This window comes from Onychostruthus taczanowskii, unplaced genomic scaffold, assembly GCF_017590055.1.
Source record: "Onychostruthus taczanowskii isolate IOZ18803 unplaced genomic scaffold, ASM1759005v1 scaffold15, whole genome shotgun sequence".
In the NCBI taxonomy this organism is placed as follows: Eukaryota; Metazoa; Chordata; class Aves; order Passeriformes; family Passeridae; genus Onychostruthus; species Onychostruthus taczanowskii.
Genome location: NW_024498685.1, coordinates 421,749 through 435,425, shown reverse-complemented (window position 1 = coordinate 435,425; position 13,677 = coordinate 421,749). Strand labels below are relative to the sequence as shown.

The window sequence follows — 13,677 nt, the reverse complement described above, 5'->3', positions numbered from 1 at the left end:
TCATTCCTCTCCCTGCTATGGGGGTTACTTTGATTTGATACCTCTTATCTAATTCCCACTTCTGATAACCTGTTCTTGTGGTTGTTGGGTTTAGATTTAATGATTAAATTTATTCATCAAAAATTGCTTTTATTTTTTAAGAGAGTTCAAAGATGAACATTTGTTCTGCCTAATGGTACAGCTTTGCAATAAAAGATTTGCTTTCCTATGTCCTTTCCCACCCTATAGAGATGATTTTTGGTAATGTAACAAAAAAGTGTAGTGCTCAGGGCATCCTTTGGGTTTTCCCTAGTTACAGGTAACAGCTTTTGGCTTTCAAAGCATACTTCATTTGACTGTACACATAAATTTATTACAAATAACCAGTAATTAAGATCAACTTTTTGGGGGTTGTGATACACAAACAGCATCCAGACTTGCAGAAGAGATGCTCCTCCAGTGTCTAGGGTGCATATTCAGACCTCTGAGGATGGATGCACATACTTCAATTAGGGCAGGGGAGGGTAAGGAGGTGTTCTGTCCCCTTTTCCTGGTTCTTCATTTGTAAAAATTTCTGACATCAGCTGCACTGCAGTAGCTGTGTAACTGTGTCCTGGTTTTATGCATTGTTGCAAATCACTCCTAGATGGAAAAATACTATATACATACATATATATATATATATATATATATATATATATATGTATATATAAAAATGCTTTTGTGACAAGCTTCTAAGGGAGACTTGGCATTGGTCGCCAGTTGTGTTTTGTTGCGGTTCTTCTTCCCTTAATTCCCTCTTCCCACCATTCCATATCTTGCTTTTCCCAAAAACAGCAGCAGCAGGGAACCATGCAAGTTAAGCTTCCCTCTTAAAGTCCTGTAAAGACACTGCATATAAGGGAAGGGGAAGGAGGGTTATTTAATACTTCATATTTCAGGGAGTTTATTTTGGATGGTTAAATTGAAAGAGCTAAAAAAATGTTTAAACATCAGAATGAGGATTAATTCTGTGTCCTGTACTCTCCTTCCCCAAGTAAGCTGTGAACAGAATCTTGTTGTGCTCTTGCTTTAATGTGTCACTCTGGTCTGCTCCACATCAGTTTGTCCCACTGCTGGGAGAAATAATTTCAGAGCCATTCAAAATATTTTTAGAAGGATTTTGCAGTGCAAGAATGAGCTGAGTGGCTCCCCAGCATGGGAGTGTTGGTATAGCTGCCTGTGTTTTCATACTGCTGCTGTCCTGCTGGTCCAGCTGTTGTTGGGAATCGAGGCTGAAGCTGAAGGCCACCTGAAACAGGCTGTGCTTCTACAGAAGTCAGGACTTTTTGCATATCCATGCATATGAGACTGGATTCCTCTTGATGAGCAATGGTGAAGCAGACCTGGAAGGGGTACAGACAGAAAAGTGGAGGTCATTCTTTGTTCTGCTGCTCGAAGTTTCACAGACACTCAGTGGCACTGCCTTTGTCTCCCTGCAACATCAGCTGCAACTGTGGTCACCTTTACTCTCCAGAGCTGGGGAAGGGACTGGAGTGCTCAGAGGAGTGGCTGGGGAGGTTCAGCCTGGACAAAAGGAGGCTCAGAGAGACCTTCTGACTCTGCACAACTCCCTGACAGGAGGGTGCAGCTGCGGGGGGTTGGGCTCTGCTCCCAGGGAACAAGGGACAGGACAAGGGGAAATGGTTTCATGCTGTGCCAGGGGAGGCTCAGGTTGAACAGCAGGAAGAAATTCTTCACAGAAAGGCTGATTAGGCATCTGGTGGTGGAGGCCGCATCCCTGGAGGTGTTGAACGAAAGGCCGGTGGTATCAACTCAGTGCCTGGTTGATAAAGTGGTGCTTGGTCACAGGCTAGACTCAAGCATCTCAGAGGTCTTTCCAGCCTGAATGATTCTGTGACCCTGCAATGAAAGGCTTCGTGCTCTGACAGTCATTTGCAGCCTTTCTGGCACCTCCCCCAACCACGCCAGGTGCATGTGCCCCCACCCTCTGGCATTGGGTGTTCTGTCACAGCAGGAAGACAGACCATAAGTGGAAACCCCAGACAGGGCATCAGGGCAGGGAAGGACTGATGGCTCACCAGCCTGGCCTGGGAAACACAGACTGTAGGGGTTCAAGAGCCTCTGGACTTGAACTGGCTTCTGCCAGAAGTTGCTGGAGGGGTGACCAAGCAGAAACCTGCAAGGGGCATGGATGGACAGAATAAAGGGGTGAGAATGAGCCTGCTGAGCTGAACCCTCACCTCCAGGAGCAGAAACAGCATCATGGTCAGAAAACAGCCTCCACAAACTTGCCTGCTCATCCACTTCACAGGCTCTTGGTCGTTCCTAGCAGGACAATAATAACTAAGTCACTTCTCCCTCAGAAATTTGATTTCTCAATCCTGTTTGCTCACTTTGCCTTCTCCTTTGTCCTGGCCTAGGGCAAATTTGGGAGAAAACCTCCAAAGACGCCCCTCCAGAAGGCAAACCCACACAGTTCGGGAAGGATTCCTCGGAGAGAAGTGGAAAGAACCTGTTTATCTAACAGGCAAAGCACCCCCAGCACACAAAATGAACAATACCAGATGACAACACTCTTTCACCGTGCTGAAAAAGATGACAAATTCAGAAAGTCTCTCCTGGGAATGGTCGCTCTGTTATCAGTCCCTCCAGTGCTGGAGATAGCTGCAGGCCACAAGATGCAAACTCTTGGTGTTTCCCAGGTGCCAGTCCGGAGCAGGCTCAAGTGGTTCCAAAAAAGGGAAAGGAAAAACAGTCCAGGGAAAAATTCAGACTGCTTAGCTAAACTAACTAACTAACGAGCAGAAGCAAAAAGCAAGAGCAAAGCAGGAGCAAGAGCAAAGCAAAAAGACAAGCAAAAAGCAAAAGCTGCACTATGTACTGCCCCGTCTCTCTGTCCCGCCAGCTGTGGGGGAGCAGGCTGATAACAAAAACAAAACAAAACTTTGCTCTTCAGAGCCAGTCTTGAAGGCACAGAACATAATATCCAGCATAAAGAGAACACACAATTGGGGATACAAGCATCATAATGTCATTCTAGGACACCCTTATTTCCTGTCCTGGAGTCACCTGTGCTCATGTTTCAGCAATCCTTTTTCCGAGTTAGGACACACTGGTTTTTGTGGCTTCTGACCTCGTGCTCTCAGCACTTGTATCATCCACCCTTCTCTGCCTTGTTTCCTTCCCCTCAAGTGCCATTTGCCTTGCAGTTACTTTTAGCATGATGAAGCCAGCTTGGTGGGTTTTCTTCCCTTCCTTAATGACATTAATACCACTTATTAGTATCAGTTGCACTTCTGTGTTCAGTTTCTCTTCATTTTTCCAGGACCTGATAGACAAATGTAAGAAGTTTGGGATCAACCTCAGGTCAGAGTTTGAGGTTCCCAGTCTGCAGGCTTCAAGTAAGATGTGCTTCTTTGAAAGGAGGGGTGAGGCGCCAGGGAGGCAGGAGCACACACCCTCAAGGCTGGGGAAAATGGGGAGTAGGCAGAAATGTCAAGTAAGGCATTGCTGAAATGTATCATTCATATGTAGCTCCATAACTGAGTTTTAACTGCTGCTCTGATCAAATTTGGTTGATAGAGGAAGGAGCTGATGCAGCAAATCAATAGCAAGTGGCTTTTTGCCTTGTCTCAGGCATTGCCCTCTCTGGCTTGTTTTCCTAAGTTTTCTAAGCATCCATGGAAATACAGTTTAATACTTTTACCTCCCTCTTCTCTCAGTGGAAGCTGTGATTTTGCAGGATCTGAGAACCTCTCCTGGGGGTTCCTGTAGTCTGGGAGGTGGATGCCCAGCAGTAGCAAAGGCAGCAGGGGCTGCAGAACTGAGCCAGCAGGCTGGGGTTTAACACACTCAGCCTAAGAGGTGATTTTTTCTTTCAAATTAGAGACTTTTCAGGTGAAGGACATCTTAAATGCACTTAAGTGAAAATTAAATAGACTGATCAAAAACACCAGGAAGAAATTATCTCTTCTCTGACTCTTTCCTGTTATTTCCCCACATGTTTTTTTTGCATGAGTAGACATGTAGAATCCACAATATTTTTTGTCGACATCAAGTCCTCACTTTGTGTTGGAAGAAGCTTCTGGATTCTGTGGGGTTTGGTGTTGCGGTGTGTTGTCATGGTGTGCCTCAGTTTCCCCAGTTCTTCCCCTGAAGTTTCCTTCCCCAGGTGGTGTGTCAATCACCTCTCCTTTCCCCACCCTTGACCCCTGCTGGGCATTGTCTATCAACCCAAAAATTCCAAGGGGAGCATCGAGTGATTGGCGCAGGTTCAAAGGATGCTCTCCACCTCCTGGGGGGCCATTGGCCCACCCAGGTGTCCCTCTCATCTGAGACCCCCTCCTCCCCCTGTACCTGGTTGGCGGTCCCTGTGTTCCCTCCCCTGCCCCTCTCCGCAGCTAAAAAGGCAAGCACACCACGCAGTTGAGAGTGCTGTTGGAGTTGTTGCAGGATTCAGAGGCCATGCGGCCCGAAAGAAAAACCCTGGATTAAAAACTCTGCATCAGGACCCGCTCTTTTCTTCACCACACCACGCAGTTGAGAGTGCTGTTGGAGTTGTTGCAGGATTCAGAGGCCATGCGGCCCGAAAGAAAAACCCTGGATTAAAAACTCTGCATCAGAACCCGCTCTTTTCTTCACCATTGCCTTAAAGGTTTCTCCAGCTCAGGAAGGCCCGAGGAGTGACCCCCTCAACAGCAAGCTCCAGCCCACAAGCACTGGGGCTCGGGACATGCCCGGACTTGTCTCCACGTGCTCAGCTGCGAGCACAGGCACTGAACAGCATCTCTGGGGAGGAAGGACCACAGGTGCCGCTGTTTGGTCAGCAGCCGAGGCCAGACAGACCAAGGCGGTCCTGTTCGGTAATATTGGTAAAATCCAATAGTTTGGGGTTTTTTATTATTCTGTTTTTTCCTCATTATCTCCCTCACTGTGTGCACAAGATGAGTTACAGCCCATTTCCTAAATTGCTTCCAGTCTTCCTCCTCCACTGATACAGGAGAGGAGAGATCCCTTCCCTAGGGATGAAGTGGGACCAAAGTCATAGATAAAAGATGTCCAGAATGAGCTCAGATGTCCAGAATGATTCAGACTGGAGGAATGCAAGGAAGCTGCACCAAAAAAGCATCCAGTTAACTACCTTCAGGGAGATTCCTGCTCACACAAGACTATTCATGTTCTGCAAAATCCAAGTTTTCACTAAAAAAGAATTAAAAAAAAAATCTCATGGTCATAGTTGAGGAAATAACTTAAATTGAATGTAACTAGGAATTACTTCTGCGTGAGTCTCTACAAAACCTGCAGCAGCAAGGTGCATGTCCTGATTCACCACAGACATTCCCGCTGCTCCAGTGGTGCATTGATCACTCCTCTGTGATGGCCACAACCAGGAGACCTGCACAGAGGGGTCCCAGAAGAAAAGCGAGGCGAGATGTGGTGACCAAGCACTCACACAGCAGGTACCTCGTTGGGTTTCCTCCCTTTTGTCTTAATTTCCCTCAGCAGGATGGCCAGATGGAGGGTGATCTAAAGCTTCTTCCTCAGCTCTCTGGCACAAGGCCCTCCACAAAAAATGAAACAAGCTTTTGCCCTCTGGCCCCCACACAGGAACACAGCCACTATGATTTGTCCTGACAGCAGAAGGGTGTCCTGGAAAGAAGGTCCATCAGAGGCTCCTGGTGTGATTTTTGGCAGGACCCACTTGCTCTTTCCATGGAGTCATGGAGTACAACTGTGTCCCCAGGTGGGTGACAGCTCCACTAAGGAAGCAATTCCAGGCAAAAGGAAGATGCGCTCGAGTCTGGGTGCCTGCTGGGAAAGGATCCCTGGATCCAGGGGTCAGACTCCACCACAACCACAGAGACACCCACCCTGGGGACCAAGTCCTGTGGCTTGGGCTGCTGGGAGGGGCAGGAGGCTCTGGGGGCCTGTCCTGCTCCAAAACCCAGTGGTCAGCCACAGGCAGGGGCTGCTGAGGTAGAACATGCTTGGGAAAATTTGTGGGCTTGCAAGTCTGCTGAGATGAGTAAACAGCATTGGCTCACTATTTTATTTGGGGTTGGGAGTGGCTTTGAGGCTTTAAAATACTTCTGCAAAGCTTTTTGTCACAGCTACAGCATTCTGCTTCCTTCCCTCAATGTGTGAAGCTGCTGGGACTTTGTATAGGAAGCACATGGGATACACAGCTAAAGAGAGGAGCAAAACTCAGCAGGACTCATTTCATAAAGCAGCAGCTTCCCTCAAACCTGGCAGAAGGAAACCCCTGTCCCTTGAATGGATGGAACAGTGGAATGCTGAAACGGTTTGGGTTGGAAGGGACCTTAAAAGCTCATCCTGCTCCACTCCCTGCCACAAGCAGGGACACCTTCCACTATCCCAGGTTGCTCAGAACCCCATCCAACGTGGCCTTGGACAGTGCCAGGGCTGGGACAGCCACAGCTGCCCTGGGCAGCCTGTGCCAGGGCCTCAGCATCTTCACAGGGAAGTAGTCCTTCCTAATATCCAACCTTAAGTTTTCCCTTCAAAACAAGGTGAATCTGAAAACTTCTTTGCTAAGTTCTTACCTGTGTTCTTGTCAAAAAAAAACCCAAAACAATCAAAAAATACTAACAGGTGTCCTTTTTCTCCCCTCCCTCCCAGCAATGTGGCATAAATGCCGGTGATGGGAAAAGGTTGGAAGAAGCTGGATTTCAGACAGTGGAGGCTGTGGCTTATGCACCAGAGAAGGTGCTGCTGAACATTAAAGGCATCAGTGAAACCTAAGCTGACAAAATACCGGTAAGGATTTTCTGGAACTTTAACCCATCCTGACCTTTTTCCTTCCATCTCCCATCAGGCAGTACCTGCGGCAAGGCCGAGGTGAGACCGGGATCTGTAAAACCTCTGACCCTCTGTGTCTTGCCAAGGCTGAAGCCGTGTTTGCTGTCAGTACTGACAGAAGGGGAGATGCTAAAGACTGAAAACTCCTTTTCTCCCCCTGAATTCCCATCCATGTCCCTGAGAGGCTCCTTTCCTGCTGGCACCTCAGGGACACTCCCTAAGGCAGCGGGCGAAGGGAGCTGTGGGTGTCAGCGTGGGAAGCGTCGGGACACACCGAGCTCAGCTGCAGCTGTGGGAAAAGATCTCCCTCTGGGCTGCAGGTACAGGGCAGGGCCAGGAGCTTCCTGGGCACCGTTCCCATGGGAATTCCCTGCGTGTCTCGCTGGATCCTGCCATGGACACAGTGCAGAGAATTTCGGTGGCCACAGTTGGGAACTCGGTGAATTGGAAGCAAAGCTGAAGGGTTTGTCCTCTGAGAGAAGTGGTGATTTACAGAGCAAAGCAGAGTGGTATCCCACATGGGGAATTGGGGATTTGGGATGGTCCCAGTCCATAATCTTTCTGTTCATTTTCTTTTGGATGCTGCAGCCTGCTGTCCTGAGGGAGCTTCTCCTTTCTGTTTCCATTTAATTTTCTGTATTTCATTAATTCTCTGTGGAAATCTGCTTTGAATGAAAAGGTCCAAGAGGATATTGATGACATCCCACAGGTGTGTGCTCAGACCAAGGATTGTTCTGGCTGGCAGAAGCTGCACCAATCTCCCAGGAATGTCAGTCTGGATTTTCTTTTCTCCCAGTTCTCCCAATTTGGGGGTGCAGTACAGCCCTGCTCTGCATACCTCCTAGAAGAGTTTTGGTGTTAAAAGTGTTCTTTTCTATTCTGCACTATTTATAATTTGATTAAAGAGAATAAAACCATATCAATGTGATTTGGATTGGCTCACTTGCATTGGTTAATTAAAGCAAATCATTGAGAAGGGGTTTGAGCAGCCCTTGGTTGGAGCTGGCAGCTCTTCCTTATTGTCTCTTCATTCTCTGAATTTCCTTGAATTATTTCATAAGTAGTTACTACAATCAAGATACACAGTGAGGAGAAACAGCATTGCTGCCCTGCTGGATTGGGAAATTCAAGTCCAGTTCCTCAGAGGGATCGAGGGGACAAGGAGCTGAGCCTCAGGCTGGGATTTGGCAGTGGAATTCAGTGAGGAGGGGAGAGGGGAGATCCCCCAAAACTGGTTAAAGCCAATTCTGCTGGGTTTGGGTGCCCCCACCCCAAAAAATGACCCTGGTTAAAGGGAACTTGAGGAAGCAGCGGGATGTGCTGGGGGGTGGGGCTGTGCTGGAACCTCCAAACCCTGGGCAGGGATGGTGAGTAGTGCCAGAGGCACAGGAACACTATGGAAGTGGGGGCTGTCACCTCCAAATTCCAGCCAGGAATGCTGGGCAGTACCAGGTCCACAGGAACACTATGGAAAGGCTCTGCTGGGATCCCCAAATTCCAGATAGAAATGCTGGAGACTGCCAGCTCTTTGGGACACTGCTTGATCCCAAGTGTTTTCCCATTATTTTCTGCCATGCTCATCACCTCACACTTCATTAAAATCCCATGGGAGCAGCTGGAATCACAGCCGATCACACAGAAGCCAGTCCAGAATTGGAAACGAGCTGTTCCACAGATTTATTTTTTCCGAATGGGTTTTTAATTTAAAGCAGAACACTGCCAGTGCCCCAACCCCATATCCTCTATTTTTGGGTTTTCTCCATGATAATTATCTGCCTAGGCTGGATAAAAAATTCAAAACAATTTCCCCCGGCTCTGCGGGGCTGGGGTGTCCCGGAGCTCCGGCGGGGCCGGAGCAGAAGCGGCAGCACAGGGCTCGGCCCCAGCGCCCATCCCGGGGCGGCTCCTCCTGCGGCGGCGAGCCCGGTCCCGTCCCACCGCCAATCCCGCCCCGGCCCTGCGGCCCCGGGACCCCCAGCGGACACGGGCGGGACCCGGACCCGAAGCCCCGGTTCGGCCCAGGTGTGAGGGGCGGGCCCGAGGTCATTTAATCCCCAGAAATCATCTCGGCCGCCATTTGCTCACTCAGAGCACAGTGCGTGCTCGGCCGGTGAGGCGCAGGGGCTTCGGCCTCCCCTCCGGTCCCCCCACCTGTACCTCTCCTTCCTTCCCCCCGTATTGTCTTTCTTTCTTCCCCTTACCTCTTGCCCCGAAACCCTTCCCTTCTCGCCCCCAAACCCGACCCCCTCACTCCTACCTCTCTTGTACCTACCCCTGTATCCCCTTCTGTTCCACTCTCCCCCTCCTCTGTCCACCCTCCCTCTTCCCCCCCACACCCCTCCTCTTCCCGTCCTTCCCTCTCCCTCTTTCCCGCAGCCGCGGGGCTCGGAATGCCGGAGAATAAAGCCCAGAGAGCCGGAATCCGGCGCCCCCTGTTCTCGCTGAAATCCGAGCCGGTCCAGCCCCGTGGGGGGGACTGCGGCCCTATTGGCTTTATTCTCTGATGCCCCGAGCCCCGTGGTTGCGGAAAAAGAAGGAGAGCGGGGAATGGAGTACGAGAACAGGGGGGCAGAGGAGGTGGTCAGAAGGCGACAAGGAGAGAGAGGGGAGAAGGAAGAATGGAGGAAGGAGGGGAAGGATTGAAGGCAGGTGGGGCGAGACTAGGGTGGGAGGGAGAGCAGGGACAAGGGGGAGCTGGGGTTAGGGGGAAGAAAGGGTGGAAGGAGAGGATGGAGGAACAGAGTTGGGGTGTGTAGGGTGATGGGGGGAGGAAAGAGAGGTATAGAGAAAAAGAAGCACAAAAGAAATAATCAGACGAAATAAAGAGAGAGAGCCCAAAAGCCAGCAGCACAGAGGCCTACCAAGAGCCGAAGGGGAAATAGCTGCATCCGCCCCTCCCCGCGGTTTACATACACTCGACTCCGCCCCGCGCAGGCGCTCTGGGGCCCCGCCCCGCCCATAAATGCCCGCGGATCCGGGCCTGCCGCGTTTAGTGTGGTGGGTGCTCGGCGCTGCGTCCGGCGGGGCTGCTGCTCGGAGTGCTGCGCGGGGCTCAAGGCGCTGAAGTGGAGCCAGCACTGGGATCTGCGCCTGGAGATCTGGGTACGGGTCCTGCCGGTGTCTGCTGGGGGTCCCGGGTGGAGCCGCTTCTCGCTCGGCGGGTGGAGTGCAGGATTTGGGCTGGGGTGAGAACCGGGATCTCCGCGGGCGGGAGGAGCCGCTCAGGGGCGGGCACTGCGCCCGGTGTGGGACCGGAGCCCCGCTATGGCTCGGTCCTGCTCCAGCCGCTCATCCAACACCTGCTGGGTGAGACTTGATGCTCTCCCTCAATTCCCCCACTTTCTCTGTGGCTCGTACTCCACAAAATGGGAAATCCCGTGGGTTTAAAAAGCCAGTGAAAACGGTTTGCTCTTTATTTCTGGAGCACAGGCGATTCTGAGTTGGAAGGAGCCACGAGGATCGACAAGTCAAACAGTGATAAGTGATTGATCCATGTGGAGATTGAATTCAGAATCTTGGCCTTGTCAGCACCCTGCTCCAAGCACCTGAGTCAGTCTCAGGCTCATGGGGAAGGTCCTGCCTGGGATGGGAATGGCTGCTGCCAGCAAGGGAAATCCTATGCAAACATAGCTCCTTCTTTCCTGCTAATGCTGCTTTACACACCAGCCCCTAGACTGGCTCTAGAGCAGAACTGGCTGGTACCTGACATGACAGCACAAAACTCTTCCAGTAACGCTAGTTTCCTGCCCTTCTCAGGATTTACCCAACCGCTGTAAATGATGCTCATTCCATGTCCCTTTCCCAGGATTTGGGCTGGGGTGAGAACCGGGATCTCCGCGGGCGGGAGGAGCCGCTCAGGGGCGGGCACTGCGCCCGGTGTGGGACCGGAGCCCCGCTATGGCTCGGTCCTGCTCCAGCCGCTCATCCAACACCTGCTGGGTGAGACTTGATGCTCTCCCTCAATTCCCCCACTTTCTCTGTGGCTCGTACTCCACAAAATGGGAAATCCCGTGGGTTTAAAAAGCCAGTGAAAACGGTTTGCTCTTTATTTCTGGAGCACAGGCGATTCTGAGTTGGAAGGAGCCACGAGGATCGACAAGTCAAACAGTGATAAGTGATTGATCCATGTGGAGATTGAATTCAGAATCTTGGCCTTGTCAGCACCCTGCTCCAAGCACCTGAGTCAGTCTCAGGCTCATGGGGAAGGTCCTGCCTGGGATGGGAATGGCTGCTGCCAGCAAGGGAAATCCTATGCAAACATAGCTCCTTCTTTCCTGCTAATGCTGCTTTACACACCAGCCCCTAGACTGGCTCTAGAGCAGAACTGGCTGGTACCTGACATGACAGCACAAAACTCTTCCAGTAACGCTAGTTTCCTGCCCTTCTCAGGATTTACCCAACCGCTGTAAATGATGCTCATTCCATGTCCCTTTCCAGGGAGAAATGAGCAGGAAAAGTCCTGAGGGATCACTCGGTCCATGGCCAAAGTTGTTCTGGAGAGTGTCAGGGCTGGTCCCACCTGCAGAGGGGTGTTTCCTGCAGGTGAGTGTTCACAGCCCAAAATCACTGCAGGTGCTGAGGCTGGGGCCACTTTCCTGGCCCAGAGCTGCATGGAGACCTTGGTGACTCCCACTCCCTGCCAGGAATGTTCCTTGGTGTTTCCTCAGTGTGTCCCAGCTGGCTGGGAATGCAGGGCAGGAGGAGTCTGGGAGCCCCAGGAAGGGAAGCAGCACCTTTTGTCCTCGGTATTTGCAGGGGAGAAGCTGTACTTCAGTGCTCTGCCTGTGGCAGGCTGCATGCCACACACACATCCTGGGAATGGTCACTGGGATGCCTGGGCAGCACTGGGATGGATGTGGATGAAGAGCTGCCCATGGCTCCTCAGCCAGGGACTGCTCTGAACAGGCACCCAGAGATGCTTCAGCCCGGACAGACCCCACTGACACCCCAAAATGACCCCGAGGAACAGCTGGCATAACGTGGGAATGTCAGCACGGTGTGTTTGTGGAGGGGCTCAGACAGCAATTCCTGGTAACGACCTCTCGGAGCTCCCACACACCCCCAGGTGTCCCAAACCCCTTCCCTTCTAGCCTGGGGACATCATCCATCAGCAGCATTAAAGTCAAGGGACTCTTCCCTCACAGAAATTAAACCCCAAGCAATGCTCTTGGAGATGCCTTAAAATAAAAGGTTAGAGTCAGATGAAGTTTTGTTTGCATTAAGTTTGGAGTTTTTCAGGGAGCCAGCTGGAACCACAGAACCGATGGAAAGCTTTCCCACTGAAGATGTGCTGAAAGCAGGGGTGTACATCCCTTTCCTGAGGGAAAAGAACTTGCAGAGGCACTGCTGAGGCTCTGAAATGGACTCAGCTTCTGCAGGGAGATAGGTCCTGTCCTGGGCACAGGAGCTGCCTCAGTATGGGCTGGGAGCGCATCTGGCAACTGCCTTCTCCTACCTTAAAATATCAACTGGACCCAGGCTCAGGGGGATGAAATCAGCCAAATTCCAGGGAACTCTGCCCCTCACCTCCCTGTTGTCCCCAGAGTGTCCCTTCTGTTCCCCACAGGCGCCCTGGTGACACCAGGGAGGTCCCTTCGCCCACAGTGCTTTTTTCCTGCTCCAGGCTGCTCACTCTCTCTGCCTTTGTCCCCCACGGTGGGAGAAAGGGGAAAGGTTTGAGAACATATCAGCATATTTCTATGTTTCAACAAATCTCTCATCAAATCATCTTTGAAACACTTTCCATGTGAGTTTTTTTGGTAAAAAAAAAAAAAACCTGTTTTCCTTTTCAGACTAATTTTGAAGTTTTTAAGAAAATCATGATCTCACAGGGACTCATAGAAGTTCTCCCAACACCTTTTGCTGCTTCTCTGTCTGCCAGGGCACCAACATGAAGTTCTGGGTCAGTTCTTGTTCCATGCTTGCCAATGACCTTGAGATAAAAAAGTACAGTCATTGCTATTAATTACTGCCACAGGCTTTAGGCTTACAGCTGGGTTACATTTCTATTATATTCTGTAACTGTAAGGAGACAGACATCAGCCTACTGGAGCTGACTTGCCCATTCCCTGCTCTGCTCTCACGAACCCTTCAAGCGCTCTGCCAAACCCAGCACTACTGCAGATCTATGGCAGAACAGCAATTTGTTCACAGGGGCTTCTCCTAAAATACATTTCCCATACATGTCCAGAGTAATCCAAGTGCTTATTTTACATCTCCACAAGTGTGGCCAAAGCTCCAGGTACACTGGAACACCAAATTTTGAGTGTATCAATAGAAGCACCAACAGATTTAAGTATTACTCTTCACACAACAACTAATCTAATTAACTACTGTGCACTTGGACTGCTTGGTGTGGGAGGGTCAACAGAGCTTCTGTGTATCCTGAAGTACAAAGCATGAAATTTTTTCCACAAAACAAAATGGAAAAAAAAAAAAGCCATACATTAGGAAATGCCTTTTTAATTTTAAGCTTAGTGTCCTAGAACTCAATCATCCATTAAAAATAAAAAACCACATGTGAAATGCACAAAAGCATCAAATATTGGACAAACCTTCAAACAAGCATCATTCTGGAAAATGGGCTCAAGTCTCTTTGCCTCATCCAAAGCCTCTCTCCATCCTTGGGGGTCACTGCACTCACTCCAGGGTACTTGGTAGGGAAAAGAAGCAAGTAGAGATGCTGTGGCTTTCCTGGGATCTTTTCTCCTTTGACCATTGCAGGCAGTGACCATGGCTGGGAAATGCTCTCTGGGAACCCAGTGTGAGAAACAGGGAGCATGGGTGGACGGGTGAGCTGGGCCAGCTTATCAAGAATTTGCTTCCTTGATTGTATTTTAAACTCTGAACAGAAGCTCCCCTGCACAGCTCCCAAAA

At 50.4% G+C, this 13,677-nt stretch overlaps 1 long non-coding RNA gene across 1 annotated transcript; it reads right to left on the bottom strand.

Annotated features, from left to right (window-relative positions):
• Positions 1-751: 751 nt before the first annotated feature.
• Positions 752-9,703, bottom strand: LOC121332810. Its single transcript, XR_005952199.1, has 3 exons — positions 9,663-9,703; positions 2,223-2,307; positions 752-1,364 (listed from the first exon to the last, which is right to left on the bottom strand). It is a non-coding gene; the product is annotated as an uncharacterized LOC121332810 (long non-coding RNA).
• Positions 9,704-13,677: the final 3,974 nt, after the last annotated feature.